Source organism: Polistes canadensis, unplaced genomic scaffold (genome assembly GCF_001313835.1).
Source record: "Polistes canadensis isolate GaletaPanama2010 unplaced genomic scaffold, ASM131383v1 scaffold_11, whole genome shotgun sequence".
Taxonomy (NCBI): Eukaryota; Metazoa; Arthropoda; class Insecta; order Hymenoptera; family Vespidae; genus Polistes; species Polistes canadensis.
In genome coordinates, this window is record NW_014569558.1 from 131,787 (window position 1) to 156,230 (window position 24,444).

Sequence of the window (24,444 nt, forward strand, 5' to 3'; positions counted from 1 at the left end):
AAAAAAAAAAAAAAAAAAAAAGAAAGAAACGGAAAATCGTATGAAAGAGAAACGCAATAACGTAAAACGTTCTCTCGTTAGGGTACTTACCAATCTCCTCATTGGTTATCATCGCACGACAGGAGACGAGGAGGAATGGGGTAAGAAGAAGAAAATAGAAAACGACGGAGACGGCCATCTCATCTCGTGGCATCTCGACGTCGTTGGTTTAACGTGTCGTTTCGTCTTCGTCTTCGTCTTCTTCGTCGTAGTTGGACACAATTTTTTCACTCTTTTCGAATTTTCTTCCTTTCTTTCTTACTTTCTTGCTTTTCTTTTCTTTTTTTTTTTAATCTTTTTTTTTTCTACACCTAAAGTACAAGCAAAAAGAAGGAATTCGCGTTCCTTTTAACCCTTTCCCCTCCTCTACCTCTTCTTCTCACTTTACCTTCACCACCCTCCAATTTCTTTCTCCCTTCCCCTAACTAACTCTCCCTTTCCCAACACCACCACCACCACCACCACCAACACCACTAACCACCACTACTTTTCGTCAAGCAACTCTTCAACAGTCTTCTATATCTCTCTTTCTTTTTTTCTGTCTTTCTGTCCTGTCTTTCTCTTTCTCTTTCTTCAAAGTACTTCCTGTGACTCGAACACTTCCAACACTCCTTCACTAATGCTAGGCTTATACTCCCTTTTCTCACCCTCGTGGTCCTTCACTCCTTCTTCCTTCTCATTATTGTCATCCTTCCTCACGAACACCCTTCTTTTTTTTTTTCCTTTACCTCCTCTTCCTTCGGAAACCTGCGAATATCATCGTTAGTGCGTTAGAAAATCGTTTTCAAATGTCTACGATTAATGTTAGAATATATGAATGTATGTAATATATGTGTGTACATCTCGTTATTTATATTTAATATTTATTGTAAGAATTTTTAATAGGAAAAACACAGAATTTTATTTGAAAAGATTTCGATACGTGGAATAACTTATATTATTCCGTGCTTTTAATCTACAAAATAATGTACTTTATTCATATTTTCGATTGTTTAAAATAAAATATATTTGTTTTAACGTTTCAGATCAGTAATTATTTTAAATTGAAAATTTGTATATATAATAAAATATCAAATCGAAATTATTTATTCGTAGTATATGTTATTTTTAAACAAAAATATATTTTGTATTATTCTTACATTAATAATTATATAAACTAATTCTGAGATACAAACACAAACACACCACCCATAATAACTAATACTAAAACCTTCCATATAATCTCGTTCAACTGTCGATCGATTGAGGATTCTATCCTACTCTCTCTCTCTCTCTCTTTCTCCCTATCTACCTTTATGTTCCCTCTCTCTTAACGTCGTATCATCAAATTTTATCGTTATCGTTGCCTAAAAAGTTTCACTTCAAAAACAAAGTAAAAAGAAACACACACATACAACATTAAGATTAATTTTCTTTTTTACAAAAAAAAAAAATGATTTTTCTTCTCTGTTTCATTAAATTCAAAATAGATTTTTTTCTGCAGCAAGCACATACGATTAAAAGATTTCAGTGCATGAGCACATAGAAAAAATCGTTAGAACGTTCTCGACGATCTCAAGGATCGTATGTGTTGACGATTTAAAACCCTTTGAGAAAAGAAGTTTACATCAATCGTTAATTTAATCAAAGCAGTCACCTCATTTTCGTATTCTAGGCCAAAAGCTTGCTATAGCTTTTCCTTCATCTTCCTATATCAGCTTAGTTACACAAAATCGTTAATCGTAATAATAAATTTTCATAGTACCTGACAACTAATAGGCTCTTTACAAACATAGTTTAACAATCAGTTGTTTTCTTAATAAAACATTCTTGTCCATTTTATCTCTCTCTCTCTATCTCTCTCTATCTCTTACTTTTGTCACTCTTTTTCCTTTCACTCACGTTTCCCTCATCAGCCACAAAAGTTTAACGTAACAGATGAAAATTAATTTGCAACTTTTTGCCTAAATTAATTATAACTCTGAAGAATTTTCCAAGACACGAGACGATATATCCCCTTGAGCCCTTTACAAATTACTATTTTACCTGTCATATCGTAAGATAAAGAAATTAAACTTTTTGTTTGTTTTTTTTACTTTAGTTTTTCTTTTCTTACTTTATTTTATTTTTTTTTTCTTACTTTTTACCTTATTTTCTATTCGAAGAGAATCAAGAGATTTTTTTTATTAAAACACACGACTACGCGATGTTAGATAAATTAATATAACAAAAGTATAAGAATGATACATTTTTTTCGGAAGAAAGTTCAATTCTTCTCCTTCTTACCTTTCAAATAATATATATATATATATATATATAATATCAAAAATATATGACACATGAAACGTGATACATCGACGGCCAAAGTTATACTACTCTCCCCTTCTGTTTATTTCTTCCTTGTCCTACAAAATGTTTCTCTCATTTTTTGCCACCGTCTTCTCTCACACTCGTTTTCCATCCGTCCTAACTGTCTTTTTCTTCTACGAAAAGACGAAAAAACCAAAGACAAAGTATCGAGCTTGATCGGGACGATTTATAACGACGATAAAAAAACTCTAAACATGACAAATACAATATATAATGCATATACATACGCATACCCACTCACGCACTCACGCATACAAACACTCATAGAAACAACTATAAATCTATAACATCTTCGTTCATAATAAATTTGCAAGTTTTAAGGCGTGCTTCGGAACATTAATTTCCACTTTCCATATTCTCACAGCATCCGCTTCATGAGCGGAAGGAGTAATGGAATACACATAACCCAAAGCTGTGTGTGCCGTGGCATGCGATTACAATAAATAAGAGGTGAGGTGCATTACCGCGAACGTAACCATTTTCTAAGCTCGTAATCCGGGACCATTAAGCACGCGACGACTAACGAAAATATCCACAGATGATTTTCATACGTTCTGTTATCTCCTATATCCGACCTCTGTGTCAAGAGGATACGTCCTATTGTGATACTGTAATGGATGCTAACGTAGCTATTTTGTAAACGTCACGTTCGCGTAACAGTTATGGGTCAATAAAAAAACTAAGAAGCCAAAACATTTCTAAAGAAATGCAAATATTTATTCGCAGAATGTGTATTATATGTACTGGATATCATAAGAGTCCATTTACCGAACTGAATGAATATACAATTTTTTTTACTAAGTATTTTTTTTAACTCCACTATATAGAAATAAAATGAAATTAAACTTGTAACAAAAATATTATTTCATTTGGCACAAATGAACTATTATATAAGCTTAGAAACAGAACGGATTATTTGCATTGCTAAATGTCATTTAATATGGTTAACGTATAACATTTTAATGGACTATAATAATTAAGTACAATTATATAATAATAAATCAATAATTTTGTAGATTATGATAAAAATAATATGTTTTAGATGTTGTCGTATGTTAAAGGATTAATAACAATGTAAGTGGAAAATCGTCACTCGAAATAAAAAACAAAATATCGTACAATAGTTCTATTTACTAACTCAATATAGATTTATTTGTATCCTCGATAAAACGCGCGATTTTTGTATTATTATATAAACAATATACTACGTAATTTAAAAAAAAAAAAAACAAAAATTAAGAATCTTAACTCTGTGTAGTATTTAAAAGAGAAAAACGATATTCTTAGAATATAAAATATTAGAAAATATTAAATAAATGGTTAACATTTGGTGTTGACGATAAGCCATAGAACTACTATATTCGTGTCACGAGTCGCACGTAACTGTTCCTAGCTTCGTGAGTGCAAGCTAGCACCATGCAAGTGGTACGATGTTTCACATAAGTACCAAGAGGAGCTAGACGGTTAATACTAAAACCCTGGGTTGTCCTTACGTCGTGATCATTACGCGTGTGCATCCTCTAAGCGAATGTTTCTACGTTCCTACTTTCCTATCCTGCAACAATCCAACTAACCACCCAACCAACCAACCAGCCAACCAACGAACCAACAAACCAGTCAGCTATCCAGCCAGCCAGTTAACCAAGAGAGAAATAGAAAAGACAAAGAGAGAAAGAGAGTAGCCGAGAGAGAGAGAGAGAGAGAGAGCAGTTACAAGCGGTAGATAGCAGTATTAACGCGTGTGTTACAAGACCGAACGTTGGGAAACCCGCATTACGCATTAGTATCGGCTTTTACAGACGTTAAAACCGATCGACATTGCGTAGGTACATTGCCGAGTGTAAAACCGATAAGCTCGATTAACGTCCGCGATACTCCAACGCTAAAATGCAATTTAAGCGGTTCCTATTCGCTCGACACTGACGCCCCAACAAAGCAAGTACCGATGCATAATGTGGTACTCCCTCTACTCTATCTCTACCCCTATCTACACTCTTCAATACATAGGACAGACATACACATAAACACATATATATATTTACATAGGGCATCTCAAACTCCATCACGAAACTATTTGTATGTGAGAGAGTGTTAACGCGTCCGGATAGTACAGTGTCGTCAATCCTTCTGCTAATTCCTATCGGTGATACCCAACGTCTAGAAAGGATTAATTCTCAAGTACCGTGCGTGAGCTCACATCGAGTTTCCATCGAACTTTTGTCTTTACCGACACGCTACTTAAGAAGGAATGAACATTCTGAAACTTGATCGAGCTAACAAACAAGTAAAATCTAATATAACGTCCTAACGCAAAGTGTTCATTCCGAAAATATTTACTATCTATCTAAATTATAATAGTATTTTTACATTAGATAATATGTGATTTTTTTGAACAAAAAAAAACAATTATATATATATAGATAAAAAAAAATGTTTCCATTGAGTACTTTGAAAAGTATATTTTTTCTGCATCGCGTATTCGATAAGCTTGAAACGCGGCGCGTTAAGAAAAAAAGGTGAAAGTCGAGAAAGATGCGGGCGGGTGGTGCCAGGTTTAGCATAGATATTTTTTCACAAGTACGTATCGAGTAATCTTTCGAAAAGAAAAATGAAAGAAAGAAAGAAAGAAAGAAAATACCCGTTGTTGTTGCAAAACAATGACCTAGTTTCATGTAGGCGAAAACTTAGCGAGCCTATATCGAATTTACTGTTTAATATACAGAGCCACCATAGGGGTTCGTTCCAAGGGAACGGATCAAAGAGAACTTCGTTATGGGTTCTAAGTACATGCTAGAACGAACGTCTATGGATATAAGTTCTTGATGCGAACAGTAATCAAAGGACGATCACATTAGAAAACTAACTCCAGTCTTGCGTATTATCCAACAAAGTATATAAATAAATAAGCCCATGGATAAAATTAATTGTATCAAACAAGAATTAAAATGAAAGTGTTCAAATACATAAAACAATATTTTTACAAAATTATTTAACAATTCATATATGTTAAACGTTGTATTAAAACGTGTACTGTTACACATTGCGTAATACTGTTGTTGATTTGGAACAAGTTTCACAATAATAAGGCTGATATCTATTGAAAAAAGAAATAAAAAGAAAAGAAGGGAAGGGAAAAGAGGAAGAGGGTAAGAACATATAACACGCACGATATTTCGCCTTTACGTTTTGGCATCTAAGAGTATTGAAAAATTGACAAATTGGATAGTTTTATCGGCGACTCCTTAGCTTTATCGAATACAACCCTTTGTCAATGTCAAATGCTCCTATATCAAATACAAGTGCCTACCCAGCTATTACATTTCCTAGCTATCCTGACATCGCACGATCCTGGTCACGCTAGTATCCTTGATGGAATTTTCAAACTCATTTTTCCATTCTCTTTCTCTCTCTCTCTCTCTCTCTCACACAAAAACACACACAAAAGAGCACCCTATCTTTCTTAATGTTGACGACAGAAGCCTCTTTATTTGATTGATTTCTTTAAGAGTATCAACAATATCTAGGATCAGCCTACTCTTCTATACAATATCGTTCTAATATTCGATTTCCTATAATTTTGACGTTAATTACATGATTTATATAACATATATATATCAAATAAAATCTCTAGACCCAATTGAAGTAATCGTCCATGGTGAAATAAGATGTTCTTGATTAAAAGGATAATACGATTGATAATATTACTAGGATAATAAGAGAATAAGAAAGAGAAACTGATAAAATGGCCAATTTCCTGACGGTATAGTTCTCGTGTATGGTCTAATAATAATTTTTATCGATTTATTGCAGACGCATACTTGCTCGAAGCCACTTTTATTCGTCCTCTTCGTAGTCGTCTTCGTCTTCGTCGTCGTCTTCTTGGATAGATATTTTCAAGAAACAGAGCTTACTCTATCTCTCTATCTCTCTCTCTTTCTCTCTTTGGACGATCGACGGTGAAATACGATTCTCCGAAGCAATTCCCCGGTAAATCATATCTTACAATACATATGTGCATATAATACCTACGTATATAAAGAAAAAGATAGAAATAGAAAAAAGAACAAAACCGAAATAGAAAATAGAAAGATACATACATATATTATATATACTTGTATTGTTATACAATATATATATATATATATTGTATATATAAATATATATAAGAAGAGAGAAGAGATGAAGGTAAAGCACTAGGAATCAGTCCTTCCTTGGAAGCATCTTTCCCGTCGCGCAAAACATTTCAAGCTCGACATCATCGTGCAAGGAACATTAAAGCTCGAACTCCTGGCTCTGCCATTCATTTTTGTCACCCTCCTTCGTCCTCCGTTTTCCTCCATCATGGACGTACCCAACGCGTCCACCCTATCCTCTCTTTCTTTCTTTCTCTTTCTCTCTCTCTCTCTCTCTCTCTCTCTGTCTCTTTCTTTCTTTCTCTACGATTCCACCATTCCATCGGTGCTCCACGTTACCACCCCTGTCATCCACCCTTCTCCCACATTGAATTCTATTCTGCTGATTCTCCTTTCTCGCATTCACCGACTCGTATTCGGTTCCATCGGCAATTCCAAACCCGTTGCCGATGGAACTCTCGATCACTGTCTCGATTGCTGACGTTATACATTGAATCCGCGATCGTGTGGCTCTCTCTCTCTCTCTCTCTCTCCCTCTCTTCTTCTTCCTCTTCCTCTATTTCTATCTCTATCTCTTTTTGTAACGCACCCCCACCCAGCTGAGTTATTCGCAACGATGCTTTCGAAAATGAATCGCGTGAGACGACGCATAGTTCAGCGTAGAAATTTAACCAAATGTTAAAAAGAAAAAATCGAAAATTACCGCACACATTTCTATTTAGTAATTTCAGAATAACTTACGCTATCGTGTATAACTAATAACGTGTTTCAATTGATATAATATGTATTCAAAATTGTGAACCTATATCGAGATGTCATCGAATGAAATATTACTCGTACAATTAATATCTACGTAAGAGTATGCATTATATTTATGTATATGTATAAGTAAACGAATTGAATAATTTCATTAAGGACATTTTCACGATGATGATTATTAAATAATACAAATTCTTAAACGATGTTTGAAATGTTAAGAGAATTCAAGAAATATTCTAAGGACATCATTCTGAGAATGTAATCCAATGCTTCTTAAGCTTGGAGATTTCTGATATAGAAGCTTCATTGGATGCTGAAATTATTACCTCTGATCGTCCTCGCGTATGATCGAGATTGAATTGGAACACGATCTATACTACTAATACCCCCACCCACCTTTTACTCTTTCTCTCTCTCTCTCTCTCTCTACTCTCGTTATATCCATGAACGTCATATACACATCAGCAATACAAGAGATCGACAATAAGAGAATTTAATTGGGACGTGAAATGTTTCTAAACGATTGAAATTAAAATCGAACCAGTTATGCACGAGTACTTTGAAATAATCTTTTCTATAATTTCACGCTAATATTAATAAAATAATATCGATTAATGAATGTTATCGTATTGTTCTTATGCATAATTCATTTAAATTGAAACTAATTGAAAATATTTGTAATGAAATATACACAGTATGATCAGTAAAACGTAATATTACTTAAACGACACAAACTACTTAATGTATAGAAAAAAGTCTATTTATTATAAAAATTAAAACAGTAATTTTGTATATATATATATATATAGGAGCTTTGGCTTTAAAATATAAAAAAAAATTTGTTAAATGGAAGTAATCTCGCTTTAGCCTCTGAGTAGCTTATTTAATTTATGTAATAAGGATTTTATTTTAAATTGTTTTATTTGAATAAGTTTATTATATGAATAAATAAAAACAGTTTCTCTCGGTTAGACTTATTGAGAAAAGCCCCTTAACATAGACGATCATTTTATATTACGAAAATAAGAAAAAAAAAAAGATTGTAAGATAATCAGATGGTCAATTAAAATGTTCCTATCGTTTGAAAGACTTTTTTTTCGAGAACCCTTACTAAATTCCTGTAGATCGATCAAGAGTACACCACTATCGATTATCTGTAGAGGCAAACGTATATGTACTCGATTACTCCGTTACTTGATGATGGCCAACAGTATCAAGAGCATCATGTTTCGAACGATCTAACGGGTGTTATGACAACCAATATCTGTTCTAGGAAACATCGATCGGTTAGCTCGTTCTCTCTTCTATATTATAACCTTTAATTATTAATCGAAAATATAAATGGGCTTGTTAACAATAATAATGTCTTGAATCGTGAAAATCTTACAAACGATTACAAATAAATATAATAATCTAAACAACATCTATAACGAAATATTAAAATTTAATTATCATAACAAGACACACTGATAGATGACATCATAATACGAAAGATACCTAGATTATTAAACACTAATCTAGATAAAATTCAGTATATGATTACGTGTGACGAGATAAGGTTGTTTAGGATTAATTATACTATAATTTATTGTAATGTATGACTCTGAAAATAAAATAATATCTATTGACGCGTGAACTAAGTGATCGAGGTAAAAAATTAAAGTTTATTTATTGTAATGTTTATATATCTTTTTAACAAGTCATAATTAAAAAAATTTGTAATTGCTGAGGAAGTCCCCAGTAAGGGACGAAACGTTCAACAAGGGTCAAATAAATTGTTCATCAAATTTATTAACTGTCTTCAATTTCCCTTTGAAACTCATATATATTAATAAATATAATATTATAACGAGTCAAATATTAAACTGGTTTGTTTTCAATCGTTTTTAAAAGTGGTAGTTACTTATCTCTTAAAAGGGAAACAGTAAAAAATAGATAAAAAAAAAAAGAAAAAGAAAGTAAAGAGAAAAAAAAGAGAATGATGAGATTCAACGATGAGGCTATCGAAGAAAGGTTTTAAGCAAAGTAACGTAGATATTTTCTAGATTCTGACTGAATGAGAGATAAAGATAAAATAGAGAATGAAAGAAAGGAAGAACAAGAGAGAGAGAAAAATGCAAAATCGATGATGATAAACCGAATGTACCTATAGCTTTGAAAATAGCTTTCCAAGAGACACGCCAAGATTTTTACGAAAGTGCCTTCAAAGAAACGTTTCTAGGTAATATACCGATTGTTATTCCTTGGAAACAGATCCATTCAATTCTTTCCAGTGCCAGCTTTTACCTAGACTCTCTTTTCCTTAGTAACAGGCAACATAAAGAGATTGAGAGAGAGAGAGAGAGAGAGAGAGAGAGAGAGAGAGAGAGAATATTATCTTAATATGAAAAAATCATTTTTTTCAAATGCAAATGTCACATCATTATACGACTTGTAATACAGAGATACATCGATATATGTGTATGTGTATTACGTATAAAATAATCCTCATTCTTTTCCATTCTATAAGTAAAAGTTAAAGAATATCATATATAGATATGAGCAAAAAAATGATTTTCTTAAAAAGTAGGAAAGAAAATATTAAATATTAATAAATTGATTTAGTCTGTAAAAGTAAATCAACCAATTCAATTTTAAATGAATATCAGTTCTGTATTTCTAAGGATAATGTTTTGGAATGAAATTAACATAGATAAATATGATTAATTTGTTTTTGGTACACAATTCCAAAAAATGCAAAGTATTATATTATTATTTAATATTTTTGTTAAAACTTTTTAAAGAATCCTTTTTTTTTGAACCTACGATAAAGCTGAACATTTTTTTCTTTATTTTAACTCGTAGAATATGTTGACATAGTTACGTGAATATAACTGGGTATACTTAGTATATATGCTAATGCATTACATATGTACTTTGTTACAACACGCAAATGCAAGCTTACTCAGAATATTATTTGGATACAGTAAGTATTATTTTGTTTATTGCAAGAAATGAAAAGAAAAATAGAAAGACAGAGAGAATATAATGTTACAAAATCAACGTACGTAGGATATAATTTATTTCAAGTTCTACGTTAAGTTGAGTATTTCTCTCGATTCTCATTTAAAAGTAGTTGCTAGAGGTATTACACATTCCATTTTCTCAATAAATTATTAAAAAGCACCATCTCCCCGTCTACTTCCTTCTCGTTACAGCGAGATGCAATAGTAAACAAAAAAAGAAAGAAAAAGTAATCAAGGAAAAAGTCAAAAAAAAGAAGAAGAAAAAGAAGATGGAAAAAAAGGAAGAAGATAATATAGATGAAGAACGAGATCCTTATAGAATATTATAATCGATGATTTATATTAATAAAATATTTCTGTGCTTTTCCAGCAGTAACTTGAAACTCAATATTCCGTTGCATCACGTTGTTTTCAATAGCGTTATATAAGATGTCTCTTTCTTCTTTCAAAAGAAAATTAAAAAATTCTTTTCGGTGAAATATGCGACATGTCCAAAAATGTTTATTACTTAAATATTATACCAATTATTATAAACAAAAAATCCCCTATTTAATCGCATTTAAAACACCATAATATTGTAATCTTGTATCAACAAATTCTTCTCATTTACGATTAAATATACTAACATTTATCTAAAAAAAATAATACAAAAATAAATAAAAAAACTTTACAATATAACTTTCATAGTTGTTTCTTTCTATCCTCGAGCAAGTTAACGAATTATAGAAAATAACTGTCTTCGTTTTTAACAAAATTATGAACAAATTCTCTTGAAGAGAGGAAAAGTTTACTACTTGTCAAGAAATTTTCTTTAATATAGATAAGCTATCATTTATTTAAAAAAAAAAAACAAATAAACAGACTACTTTTTACTCGTATCTAAAAACGTCCTAAAATTGTTTACATGATTTTTCTTAGACGTTTGAAAGGAACATTCACGGGTTCACGAAATCCATGAAAATAACTGGTTAAAGAGTGACAAGAGGCTAATTTAAATTGTTAAAACGCGATCTTGACCATAGGAATTATCCTATAGTATACATCCGAAAGCACATCGCGTGAGTAGTCATCTTCTTGAACGAGTTTCGTATGGCCCCAAACCCCTATTCGCTTCGTAGAATTACTCTTTGAAGTCGGCTTCTCCTAACAAACGGTCCGATCTTTCAAGAGAGAATCCTATTACTAAATCGCTCTCGGAGAGCTTCAAATATATTAACGATACATTTGTTCGCAGTAAATTGGGTTAAGTTATTTAAAAAGAAAATAATTCTTCGAATACGAGTTTATATATATATAGAATCGATTTTTGCACGTCTTTAGATATATCGATCCTATGCATACATAATAGATATATATATATGCATGTGTTCAAGAATGTATGCGTGTAAGAAAATATTCAATCCAATTATAAGCTAGAGAAAATCGATAAGAAGAGAGAGAGAGAGAGAGAGAGAGAGAGAGAGAAAAAGAAAAAAAAATGATTTTCTTTCATCTAATATACCTCATCAAAATTTGTTAACCTCGATTATTATTATTATTATTATTATCTATTAATAAAATGATGATGTGTCCCAAAAAGCTATCCTTGTACCTCATTAGTATCTCATTAGTAATGACCGAACGGTTCGTGTTACGTCGACGGGAAGCGCTTTGTCGTACAAAACTGGCTGACATCAATGAAAATTGCTGGATCCGGGACCTTGGAAGTTGTAAACCCAAAATCACTTAGAACATGGAAACTTTCCCTCAACGTTAATCCGCTATTCCAAGTCTCAGGTTCATCTGGATACCAACTACAACCTTCTGAACACGAATAATTCAACGACTTTTTCGCGCAATCTCTTTTCTTTATCTATCTATCTATCTATCTATCTATCTCTCTCTCTCTCTCTCTCTCTCTCTCTCTCTCTCTCTCTCTCTCTCTCTCTCTCGAAATAATTTAGTTATAAATGTAAGAAATTTGTGCCACGAGAAAAAGACGTTTTTATCCCATAGGGAAAAATTGTTGTATCTATGTATATAGAGACCAACATATTACTTTTTTTTTTATCCTTTTTCCCTTTCTCTCTCTCTCTCTTTCTTTCTCTCTTCCCATCTCTCTCCTCTGTTAAACAAATAATAAAGTAATCAAAATTCAGCGGCGGAAGTTCATGCCACTCTGAATCTTAAAGGACTTTAGCCGATCCTTAGGAAAGTACAAGTTTCATAAGCTACAAACTAGCGTCGACCGACTTCTTTCACAAGAATACATAATAATTATAATTTTTTTCGTCAACATATATATATATATATGTATACACGCATACATAAAGAAAAAAAAAAAGAAAAACACGCGTCGGAAAGTAATACTTATAATTTTCTTATAACTCAATTCTATATGAATCCTATATTCTATATCTAAAGAAACAAACAGAACAAACGGAGTTGCATAATTCACGTTAATATTATATATGTACGTATATATATATATATATTATATACGCACAAGAGAAGTTTATTATTGAATTATTACACACACACACACACACACACACACATACACTCAAACATATTTTCGATGTAAACATTTTCGCGCCGCTGATTAACATCGAAACGATGCGAATTTTGCGCACCCGAGGATCGGTGACGCTTCAATTATCTCGACTCGACCAACGATGTTCCGTGGTTTTATAAAAGGCGTATATGTATACATATACTTGCGGTTAGAACCTAATGACTCGATGATAATGAAGACTAACGAACCGGCAAATATTTCTTTTTTTTATATATATATATATGTATGTATATTTTTTTATTTTATTTTTTCCCACAGAGGACCTGGGTTAGCCAGCGAAGCGCGAAAATTCGAGTCGCGCTCATCGTGTCATACGTCAAACGAACCAATCGCGTTGCTCGTTTTCACACTTAAGAGAGAGAAAGGTTTGCCGCCTTTTTTTTGTTTTAATTCAAAATCTCATCGTAACATCAACGAGCGAGTATTCGTTTCGGAATTCATTCAAGATTGGTTCGCAAATCAACAATATCAATATCTCTAAACATATTGAGAAATCATTCCTGTGACAATAGATATGTTTTAGTATATTAATTCTATTTCAATATAACCAAGCACGGATCATTAAGCTCGAGAGATAATGCGATGTATTATAACGCGTTCTAATGCACCTTAACGAGACCAGACGTTCGTAACAGCAGGTTCCTGGTTCATTATCCAAACAGGAAGCAAGCCACGATTTATTGCTACATGACACGTTTTCCGAACCATGAGCCTCTTAATAATTACAAAACTTATATTATCATAAGAAAAGATAGTCATATTGATGAATCGTATAGTCCATTTGTTACTGTTCTTACTGATCGTTCCTATTTCTTCGTAACTATTATTAAAACTGTCTAGCTTATTTACAAATCAATTGTTTTAACGGATAGATTATTACAATAAAAAAATACCTGATCAATTAAGCAATCCAATCCAATTGAGTTAGCTGGTAAGGATGTTATGGTACACACACGAATCACTCGTCGACTTGTAAGCAGAGCAGTAGTTCTACAGTAGCACGGATCACTCACTTGAGAATCTCTCGACGAAATGTTTAAGAATCAACCTTCCAAGAATATTTTCTTGAATCACTCGATAACTCGATCAATTCTTCTTTACTAAAGTCACGATCAAAAGCTTATCGTGTCCTCGTTATTGTACGAAAAAAACGAGAATAACTGGAAATGAAAGGAAAAGAACACGTTTGAATCCCGTCTCGACCGCGAGACTCACTCGCGACACTTATTCACCGCATAACTTCTCACGAATCGTACAAATGGCGGTTTCTCAATTTACAACTTGTTGAAAACTCAAGCCGATCGATTTTTCCAGGCCGCGTGTCGTTCGTTTCTTGTACCAACAGCTTCCCGCCTCCTTGAATGATACAAATTAGCTCGTTCGTCGCGTTGGTGTCCATAACAATTATCTTTCCTCTTTCCTCTTTCCTCTCTCTCGTATTCTCTTTATCTTTTGTTTTCCTTCGCGAGCTATTCCTTCCACTGTGCCACCCCCCCTGATTCGATCGTTACGATCTAACGTTACGTTGGTCACCAAAAATCGTCATCCCTGAAGAGTTAATAACGATAATTAAAAAATACGTGACAGCTCTTTAAAACGTCACCGCCTAATCGGCACCACTTTGCGACCCTTCAAGGGTCCAACCAAAAAGCTAACGTCGTATCCTTCAATATTCTTTTAACGAAGATGACGATCATATGCATACGTTTCACTAAATATAGTAAAATTAAATAGAAGATATCGAATGAAAAATACGAGTAAAAAAGCTTTCTTTCGATGCGACACTAGCTTTTATTTATCTCGAATCGCATCAATTCGTTTTAATATTATATAGAATATGTACCACATTCAATGATAAATTATTATATTATTCTTATTTTTATTTATCTCAATGCATTCTCGTGTTCATAGATAACCGATTTTCGCAGCACGGAAGATCATATACTCCCAACGCGGCAACTGTACGGTGCATACTGAACGATACGTTTCGCGAGACACGAGGCGCGCGCCGCTGCCCCAGCGAACATACCCGAACGCATACGGACATTACCGAACTCGCACGAGCCGTAGGTACGCTAGCCAGTCCGAGGATGGTGCGTATATAAGAGAGGGAGAACGTGAACGAGATAAAGAGGGAGTGAGGGAGGGATCACAAGTCGTACGGGTGTCGTTGAGAGAGAAGAAACGTGTGGAGCAACAAAGATACCTTTAGGACAGAAGAGAGAGAAAGACTGTTGTGTATCCCTAGTAAGAAAGGGACGGGAATACTCTCCTACCATTCGTCGTGCGCCACGCGACGCGTCTTCTTCCTCTTGTTGTAAGAACGGTAAGCCCCTACCCTTCAACTTGCCACGCTCACTGTCGAGGCGTAACGATCTCGGAATAATGAAACCTGTTTGATTTATTGACCTACACCTAACTACCGACCACTTCTCTACTTCCCTCTCTTTTCTCTCATCGCCTTACGAAATTATAATAGATTTCGAATTCCGAAATCTTCTCAATTGTGAAACGTACAATTTTCTAAGGTACCATAAGACGACGGTGTTCCTGATAATTGGAACAGAGTACACTATCATTCGGGCAACGCCGACCAATTTCCTTCTTCGAAATTAAAGCTCCCACACTGGAACGAAATTGGATAAGTGTTATCGAGATAACTAATGATTCGCGAATAAGAAGTCAAATCATTTTTGTCTTTCGATATAAATTTTTAAAATAAATTTTCAAATTATAACACGAGTATGTTCTCAGAAAATTTATAAGAAGCTTAATCATTAATTCATAAGATCGATATAATATGACGTCCTGTATGTTGTACACACACACACACACTACTTGAAATTATAAAAGATTAATACTAAAAGACCCAGAGGCTGATCAACGAGGCGTTTAGTAAGAAGCTATTTTTGTCATGAAGATATCAACCAATAACATCTCACTCTTCTGGTAAGAACATTATACACCCTTACACCCATTCTCTCTTTTACTCCTTTCTCACTTTTACACATAAGTACTGATTGTGAGTATAGCTGGAAGGCAAAGTGGCATGCACGGTAGCCACGATAACTTATTCCTTAGAACGATTTCGATTAATTCAGTAGTAGCTATGGTAAGAGCTTGCCAGGTTGTACATATTCTTCGAAGAGAAGTTCCGTGTTACAGCCTGATGCTTGTTCTCTCTCTCTCTTTCCCTTTCTCCATCTCCCTCTATGTACCTGCAAGAGTTGCGCACCAACTCTAACATTACATTAATGCACGAACGTCTCTCGACCGCCTCGAAGCTTCCTTATCGTAGTCTTATGAAAGTGCATTGTACTCCACCCTTGGATGCATATCAAGGGCAAAGAGTACAATCCTAGCTATTCCAATGTATTTATAATATGTATCTATGTATGTGTATATATATGTGTCTACGATCGACGAGATTGGAATTTTGTTTACTCTCGAATTAAACATCGATATAAATAAAAGAAACAAGAATTAAAATGTGTTGTGGAAATATAAAAAATAATTATTAATGAATAAAACATTTGTGTATGCAATGGCTAATGACAAATAATAAAAAACGGATCATCAGAAATAAGTTGATAAATATTTAGGTTAAATTGACATCGAATCTAACGAAATGCCGATATTCATCAAGCCCTCTACACGGAGTTAATTATCGCGAAACTCGGATAACGTCGGTGGAAGGTAGCTGTCTCGCTTATTTACCTACACGCTTGCCGCCTGATAAACATGCATTGCATTGTTTGCTCTGATTTATACGCAAAGGATCCCCTTACCCTATAATCATATCGTACGCCGCATAGCGAAAGTCCGTTTATTTGCTTCTCCTGCTGTCGGGTGGCCAATTATTCAAATACAATTGAATAAATGCATAAATAATAAGACGAACCACGTCAGACTTCGAAGCAAGGGCACGAGCACGTAGTATAGGAAGGGTAAGAAATCTCCTTTCGGTTTCTTCTCTTTCTATCTCGCGAACGAACGACCGGTCATTATTCGTTGAGATTGCAGCACGGCAGGATCTTCTTGTCAATGGCAACACGAGTCCATGGGTCGGTTTGTTTTTTAAACAGGATCAGAGCAAGTGAGATGAACCACTGACCGAAAATCAAATCGGAATGCGTTGCGTTGAAAAAAAGGATAGAAATAAAGAGAAAGAACAGTGGAAGAACAGAGACCACCTACGGTTGACTGATTTTTATTATTTCTCTCTACGGTCCGTACGATAAATGATTATTGATGTGTCTAATCAAGGAGTTTTGTCTTGCAGCGGTAGCGGCTTATGTGATTTAAATTGGCCTCTTTTTCTTTACGTCACCGCCACATACTGGTCAACCTGTAATATTTTTTTTCTTTTTTCGAACGTGCATCCTCCAAATAACATACCAATGGAGTTATATACACATATAGTTTCGAAATTCTTATTAATGGTGCCGAACATGTAAAGGTTTATTAGCGGTCCATACTTTATTAGCGATCCTGTACCGATCTTAATTAACAAAAATATGTAAATTTTTCTAAAAACGAATTCTACTCGTGTAACAGAATATAATAAATCAATCTTTCGAAGATAGATCGACGTAAAATGATTACGGAATCTCGGCAGGGTAGTCAATCGACTGATTGATTCAAATACTCTTATATACATAAGCATCACACTGTGTGTTTAAGGCGCTTAAACTGATCCCAAACTGTGTAGACACAGAATATTACGGCTTCCCATATCGATACCCGATCAAAATCAAAGTGGCACGCACTAATTCCTTACAATTGGCCTAATCGGAAGACGCTCACCACCATCCGTCCGATTGAGATGATCGTTTGTGAATGCCACGTTTGACATCTAATCTTAATCCTCTTTTTTGATTTTTATCCTTACTCACACACAAATGGCGCCACAAATAGGAAAAGAAGAAACGAAATAGAGAGAGAGAGAGAGAGAGAGAAAAAAAACTACCAAGCTTTTCACACTTATCAAACTTTCTCGCGTGACGAGCATCATTTTACCACTCTATCGAGAGCTTCTCGATGCAACCAATCCATCTTGCGTCTTTTCGTTGATCCTGCGAAAATTTTCTTAGAGCGTAAACGACGCGCAACCATGATTTTCCATCATCGAATCGATCGCTAATATCCGATCCATTATCGTCGTTGCTAGATACCATTTGAAATTCCTATGAGACATGTACGGGGTGTCCCAAAAATTCTGACAAACCTACAAAACTGTTCGTGTAATTGATTTATTATATAGATCAATTTCTTTCACAATGATATATAAGATATGGACAATTAATACTTTGATAGATAATTCATTTGATCAATAATTATTCTCCAATAGTATCACTTTATTATACATTTTAAATAGATAATTTCGAGGCACACTGTACTATGCGCCATATCTTCTTAACATTTATAAGAAAATTATTACATTAATCTTGGAAAATGTCAAAAATTTAAGACGGATCAGACTAGGTAAAATATTCATCGCGTTTGTATAGGCGTCATGATCGTGAAACAAGAGCGTCGATGAATTTTATGAAGAAGAATCATATACGCGAGAGGAAGTTGATTTGCAAAAGCTAGACGCACCATGTGGATGGATACGATGCATGTAAATTCGTGATTCATGAAAGCTTGCGTTGGTGACGAGGAAAAATGAATAAAAAAATTCAATGTTGTATCGTGGTTGTATCTATGCATATCAAAAGAGAGAGAGAGAGAGAAAAAAAAAAAGAAGAATGAGAAGGAAATAAAGAAAGAAAGAAAGAAAGAAAAAGTGATATCAGGAGTGTATCAATGCTCATGGTCTAACATTGGTTAAAGTCAAGGGGAAGCAGACGATGACTGGTATCGTTTGATATAATGCACCACCTATACCATCTACTATATAGCTTACCCGACGCTACTATCGTTAAACAGTCTTGGAGAATATCGTCGGTGCAAATATCAGCTCTCGGCACCGGCTTGAGATTCCGTTTCATCGACATAGGTTTCCTTCGACTTCGGATGAGAGAAAATACGAGGGTGACTGTTATTGGACGACCTCTCTCTCTCTCTCTCTCTCTCTCTCTCTTGCTGTCTTCATTCCCGTTTTCCAAGCCCGCCTCTCCGTTTGTCCTTCCTCTTCCTCATTCGCCGACTCCTGACTCCTCGACCTTCTCTCTCTCTCTCTCTCTTTCGCTCTTCATTTCCATCATCTGTTCCATCTCTTTCGTTCTTACATCCTTTCTCTTTCTCTCTTTCTCTTTCTTGCATGAACGCGCGCGCTCAGCAAAAGCAGATTCGCTTTCGCAGGCAAGTCGGTCGGGTTTTCTCTCCCTCGACGGAATTGGTGGCGTAGTCACTGTTTCACTCTAGGGATTAAGTGTATATCAGATGATACGAGATTCCGTAGAATTGAATGTGCCAGCGGCGGTGGCGAAGCAACGTCGATATACTCGGGGATTATTCTGTTATTTTATCGTGAAGCTGGGATCGAACGTGAATCGAGGGTTTACAACGGGGGGTAGAGGAGGGTAGAGAAGAAGAATGAGGGTAGAACGGGGAAGGTGATGGTAGAGATAGGTGTGTAGAGACGAGGAGAATCGAAAAGGTGGGCGTGCATATTTACCAACGAATTTTCGCTCGCTACAGTTACCCCTACCATTGCTCTTCCAAATCCATACGCCACGTTTATGTGTGTGACGATGAAGAGGTTTCAATAGGAAACCAGTCCTACTATACTCTCGTGTTAGTGCACCACCCTTCGTATCCTTGATTCGAATGCAGCCGAGGCGTCATCGACACTTCTGATCTTCTTCGTAGACAGATCGATGGTGTCTAAATCACCTACCCATGACCTGCAATCATGTCGCGATTATGTTTTCGCATTTCTCGTTCGACCACTTCCCACTCTCTCTCTCTCTCTCTCTCTCTCTCTCTCTCTCTCTCTCTCTCGACTGATTTCTATCTCTTTCTTCATTTTTCTATCTTTCGAACCAATGGACGAGATTAACGCTTTCAACAACAAAATCGTCGGGTAAAAGTTATCCACGTAGTAGACGAAGGCCTCGCGCCTCCAGGGATAAAAGATAGCAAACTCTCTGCGTGAAGTAAAGGAGAACAAAGAGAGAAAGAGAGTTTCGTTAGCGATTTAATCTTTACCCCTAGGGCTGTGGTTTTTATTAACTGGACGGCAAGTAGAAGAAAGAAAAAAAAATGAACAAAAGTGAGATACACACTTTTATGTGTGTGTGTGTCGTGTGCATGCGTTTGCGTGTATATTTATCTGTGAATGCTTGCGAGGATATAATTATAGGGGGAAAAAAAAAAAGGTATAAAATGAAGTTCCCGAAAGCAGAATTAGAGGATTTAATTTTTTGTTTTGTTTTGTTTTTCATATCTTTTTGTTTAACCATTAACAAACAATCACTATTATTACAAGTGTTGACAGTAATTGTTTTCTAGGAAAACGATTTAACTCGTGCTCGCGTGCTAATAAACGGTGTCAGAGCGTAAAGTAGTCTATTTCTAATATGAAAGAGAATTTATTTTAGAATTAAAAAGAGAACCCAAGCATCAGACCAATGTAGGTATAAACCTAACAGACATATCGAACAATTTAATATCGAATATTAACAATCTTTGCTTTTGGAAAAATATTCGCATTTCAGATCGCGATGAAAAAAAGAAAAAAAAGAAAAAAAGATATATAAAGAGAAAAATTAAAAAGAAAAAAAAAGAGAAGAGAATGATGATATCAACGATGCGAGATCGGACGAGTTTGTGCGGCTTCGAAGACGAAAAGTCAAAGGGACGAGACAGGGTAGTAACGGATAGTACTTCCGACTCGCGTTTCATTTATCCCGCGGGCGAGAATTTACATCTCCGGTAGAAGCATTTAATCAGCTGGTGCCGAGCGCCAAATGAAATTCGGTGATGCTTTAAAAGGGTATGCCAAAGCTCGCGGTCCACCGGAAGGGCTAGCGGTTGAATGAAAAAAATGCCGTAGGGAAGACGCGTCGGGAGGGGAGTGGGGAGGGGAGGATGAGATAGAAAGATAAAGTGAAAGAGAGAGAGAGAAAGAGAAAGAGAAAGAAAGGATAGGTGGGAGTTTGCGGAAAGGGTGCCATCGTTGGTTGCTAGTCGCATCGGACATTCGAGCCTAGTAGCCAGTGCCACTCAGCAGCTTTGTCGAATTTCACGCCATTTGAATAAATGGGGAAGCACATCAAACACTCCCGATATTTTGTAGATCCATTCGTGCACTGGCGCGCAGCAACTGCAGTACCACCGACAACAGCAGAATGGGGAATACGTGGTCCATTCTGATGGTCTGGTATTCAGAGACTCTCCCACTGTTCTCTTCCTCTGTTTGCTGCTCGATCGTTCTCTCTCTCTCTCCCTCTCTCTCTCTCTCTCTCNCTCTCTCTCTCTCTCTCTCTCTCTCTCTCTCTCTCTCTCTCTCTCTCTCTCTCTCTCTCTTTCCTTTTTCTATCTATGTCTATCTCTATGTTCGCATACACACGTTTGTTCGGACTACATCCATGCGATATCCTGCAATTTTGTTAAAACTACTTTCGTGCCAGCCAGATAAGCGCTTTAATTATTAAACGGCCGTAGCGGGAACAAAATCTCGACTTCGTTCTAACCCAAGAGCGCAAAACCAAAATAATAGACGATGATAAGTGTTATCTATTATAGTTATAAAGTAAGTATTGCATAGATACGTACGCACTAATGCGGATACGTCGTTGCATTAATCCAACGTGTAAATTAGAAAACGATTTGATCTTATTCATTCTCTCTCTCTCTCTCTCTCACTCTTTCTAACAAAGTAACATTACGTTCGCTTGACTGCAATTGCGAACCTCTCCATTTCCATAGGACAGAGTAACGCCTCTGTTGTCTTTTGGAATTCGGCTAGCTCGTAATAATTACTGGTAGCTCTCTTCGAACGCGTGTTCGTAGCCAATCGACAATCAACTCGTCAACAAATAATAGCGACACAATTTCGCAGACCAATGCGCGAGTTACGTTTGGCTTTCCTCTGCTGTCTGTTTCTCTCTCTCTCTCTTTTTCTATAAAACTCGTCATTCTTCCGCACCTCTGAGCCCTTTCTTTTCTCTACCAGCAACATCGAACTCGTTATTGGAATAAACAGAATAGAGAATGGTCGAAGCGCGACACTAATCAGAGATCGTTCGACGATCCGATCGGAATTCACAATTGGCCCGATAAATTTCGATTTTTATCTATCGTCCCATTCGCCCTATAATTTTTTCGATTTTTTTTACTTGAAATTTAGTAATTCGACGTTATGGTACGACGCGTATCGACTTTCATTTTCTTCGTTTGATTTTTAAAATAAAACTTTTTTAAGGTTTTATATATGTATAACGAAAATAATATTCCTAATAAATAGAATACATTGCTTTCGGGAGGTCATATAAACAAGAATCAATTTTAATTAACTTTCATAGAGGATACAGAGTTAGTCTAGCAGTGAATTTCTAAGAGAATGGTACGTCGATCTTAGACTCCGTGTTTTTAGACTATAATATACATTTCCATCGATTTATTATCAATCATTTAAAGTATATCCAACACTTTAATGTATGTTACTAATATATTTACGATTATTTAAATTAAAATACATTTTTCTTTTAACGTTTCTGACCAATGATGAAAAGAATGTTTGAATTGAAAATTTTTATTTAATAAAATATAAATTAATAGATATGTACTTCAAATTATTTTTACTTTAATATGTATTGGGAATTCCTCTTATTTTGACAGTTATATCAACACGTACGATCTTTATTGATGGGTGTTTTTTATTTATATTATTATTTTCGTATCTACTCTTCATTCACTTTTTATGAATAATGCTTTCAATTTAAACTTATTTAATATATATAATTAAGGTATATTAATGTATTTATTTATAAATTGTCTTAATCCTTAACACACTTTAGTAATAGTTTTCAAGGTATACAATTTTAAGCAACACAGTCACTATATATATATATGAATAAATTGATTATTTTTCAGTGTAATAACACGAATTTCACTTTTAACATGCATCAAGGCGACGCACCTTCTTTTTTTTTTTAGGAGAGAGACTCGAAAAATAATACATAAATTCTTTCAGATGGAAAAAAACGCCATAAAGATAGATTTACAATTAAGAAGAATGTTTATTTAATGATGATTGTGTATAATTCAATAAAGAGGTATATAGAAAATTTAACTCCCTAACACATTTGTTTTTCTAAACATCCGAAATAAAAAGCGAACGAAGCGATTGGTGATTTTCATGTTTTTCGACTTCATTAGTCGGAAATTATTGAAACGGCTTCTTTGGAATCTTAATCGTCTTATTATCGTATATTTTCGAAAGAGTTGCCCAGAGGCGAAAGATTGAGGGCTTGTTATCGGTGTTCGTTTGAATTCACCGACGCATTCATCTGTCATCCAGGTAAACGTTCTCGCCAGACGCCGCATCTCAGACTTTATATCTAAACGTTTCTTTGACTTGTGAACCATCAGAATCATTATTCGTGCGGGCTACCTTTATAAGATCAAACGATAAAAAATATTAATTCATCTTACAATCTTACATGCATCGGATGTATCTATCTATCGTCGATTTTTCGAACACGTTCGTCATAAATCAGTAAGATTATCTCCTCCGGGAACGATATGAGATCTATAATTTGTATCTGTGTGTATATCTCTGTGTATGGGGGCGGGGGGGAGAAACGAAAATAAAATAAAACTAACGATAATAATCCTTTCGATTGGCAGTTACGAGAAGGCTAAGAATTTTGTTCGACTAAGAGATGAAATTCGTATATACAAACGAGCATCGTCACTTCTCGACTATCAAACTCACAAATTGATGCCTCGTCGCAATCCTAATAAAAATTCTTTCGGAAATAACAAGTATCCATGCAATAAAATAAAAAGAAAAAAAAAATAATAAATATTTTGAAACAGATGTTTTTATTTTCTTTATATTCGAGATATCAATTCCTGGTCTCTCTCAATCGTTTAATGAATTTTATTGATACACATTGGATGAGATCTCTCTTTATTATCTTCATAATGTTTTCCTGGGTTCAAGGCCGTCGGTCTTTGATTAAACAGAAGGTAGTAGGATGGCGCGTGAAATTCCTCGCATGAATCGCAATCCGTGTTACGGACCGAACAAACAGTTACGAGATTACTATTCGAAAGCTGGCACGACACCCGTTGCTTTCCGCGCAAGCACGGATTTGAATATCATCGGTGTCTGTTCCGGTTCGATTTGACGTCGACGAAGTTTCGGACGAACTATCAAGCGAATTTCATCCCGCCATATTTCCATGGCCGTGCAAGATTAGTCGGTCGTGTTGACCGACAAAAAATTTGTAAAAATAGGAAAAAATAAAAAAGAAAAAAAAAAACAAAACATTCTACTTACTAAAAATAATTAATTTTTAGTATTACAACTTCAATCATAAATAAACAATATAATATCGATACCAAATGTACTCATATCTATTATCGTTTACAAGTTTGAAAAAAACTCAACTATTTCAAAGCCACTGCATTAAATTCTTTTGAAAAA

The 24,444-nt window shown here is 34.9% G+C and overlaps 1 long non-coding RNA gene across 1 annotated transcript; it reads right to left on the minus strand.

Moving 5' to 3' along the window:
- Positions 1–297: 297 nt before the first annotated feature.
- Positions 298–14,821, minus strand: LOC106793155. The gene is made up of 2 exons (XR_001382382.1): positions 13,733–14,821; positions 298–786 (listed from the first exon to the last, which is right to left on the minus strand). It is a non-coding gene; the product is annotated as an uncharacterized LOC106793155 (long non-coding RNA).
- Positions 14,822–24,444: the final 9,623 nt, after the last annotated feature.